The sequence below is a fragment of the Propithecus coquereli genome, unplaced genomic scaffold (assembly GCF_000956105.1).
Source record: "Propithecus coquereli isolate 6110/MARCELLA unplaced genomic scaffold, Pcoq_1.0 Scaffold16131, whole genome shotgun sequence".
Lineage (NCBI taxonomy): Eukaryota > Metazoa > Chordata > Mammalia > Primates > Indriidae > Propithecus > Propithecus coquereli.
The window spans coordinates 1-1,387 of NW_012140672.1; the positions used below are offsets into that span (position 1 = coordinate 1).

General features: G+C 42.3%; 1 pseudogene; it reads left to right on the forward strand.

The window, feature by feature from the left end:
- Positions 1-622: 622 nt before the first annotated feature.
- Positions 623-1,319, forward strand: LOC105807662 (annotated as a pseudogene).
- The last annotated feature ends 68 nt before the right edge of the window (positions 1,320-1,387 follow it).

A 1,387-nucleotide genomic window follows, 5' to 3' on the forward strand; every position in this document is an offset into this window, starting at 1 on the left:
GGCAGCCATATACTAAAATCCCAATGACGTTTGTTGCCAAAATAGAAAAACCCATCCTAAAATTCATACAGAATCTCAAGGGACCCCAAATAGCCAAAACAATCTTGAAAAAGAAGAACAAGGTGGAGGACTCACACATCCTGATTTCAAAACTTAGTACAAAAACTTAGCACAAAGTACAGAAGTCTAAACAGTATGGTAATGGCATAAAGGCAGACATACAGACCAATGGACTAGAATAGAAAGCCCAGATATAAACCCCATATACAGTCAGTTGATCTTTGACATGGGTGCCACGACCATTCAATGGGGAAAAGGGCAGTCTCTTCAACAAATGGTTCTGGGAAAACTGTGTATCCACATGCAAAAGAATGAAGTTATACCCTTATCTAATACCACATACAAAAATTACCTCAAATTGGATGAAAGTCCTAAATATAAGAGCTAAAATAGTAAAACTCTTAGAGGAAGAATGTAGGGCAAAAGCTTCATGACATTGGATTTGGCGATGGTTTCTGGAAATGACACCAAAGGCACAGAGGACAACAACAAAAAAGTAGCCTAATTGGCCGCATTAACCTCCGCCGAAGATTGGAAGCCGTTGATCCCCCTCACCTGGGCCATGTCTGGCTGTCACACTCCAGAGGGTGCGCAGGACAAGGAAACATCCAAGATACCTGATTCCAGAACTTTGCAAACACTTTTACCATTTGGGTCACTGGAACTGGAGGAGGAATTAGCTTGAAGCATGGCAATGAAATCTACATTGCTCCATCAGGAGTGCAAAAGGAACGAATTCGGCCTGGAGACATGTTTGTTTGTGATATAAATGGAAAGGGCATAAGTGGACCTTCGTCATCTAAGAAGCTAAGAAACAGCCAGGGTAGCCCTGTGTTCATGAATGCTCACACAACGGAAGGAACGGGTGCATGATTCACACCCACGCTAAAGCTGCTGTCATGGCCACGCTTCTCTTTCCGGGATGGGAGTTTAAAATGACGCACCAAGAGATGATAAAGGAACAAGGAAACGCACCTCAGGGGGGATTATAGACACGATGGTGTGTCAGTGGTACCCATCATTGAGAACACACCTGAGGACAAAGACCTGAAAGAGCGAACGGTGCATACAATGAATGAATACACAGACCACTGTGCATGCCAGTCAGACGTCGTGGAGTACATGCATGTGGATAAACATGCGAAAAGGCTAAAACCATGTGTGAGTGTTATCGCTGTTTGTTTGATATTGCTGTATCAATGAAAAAAGTAGGACTTGATCCTACACAGCTCCCAGTGGGAGAAAATGGAATTGTATAAGTCAAAGGAAGTTTAATTATATACGTAGGTAAAGCTAAACTTAATTATTACTTAAATGAAACTTGGCT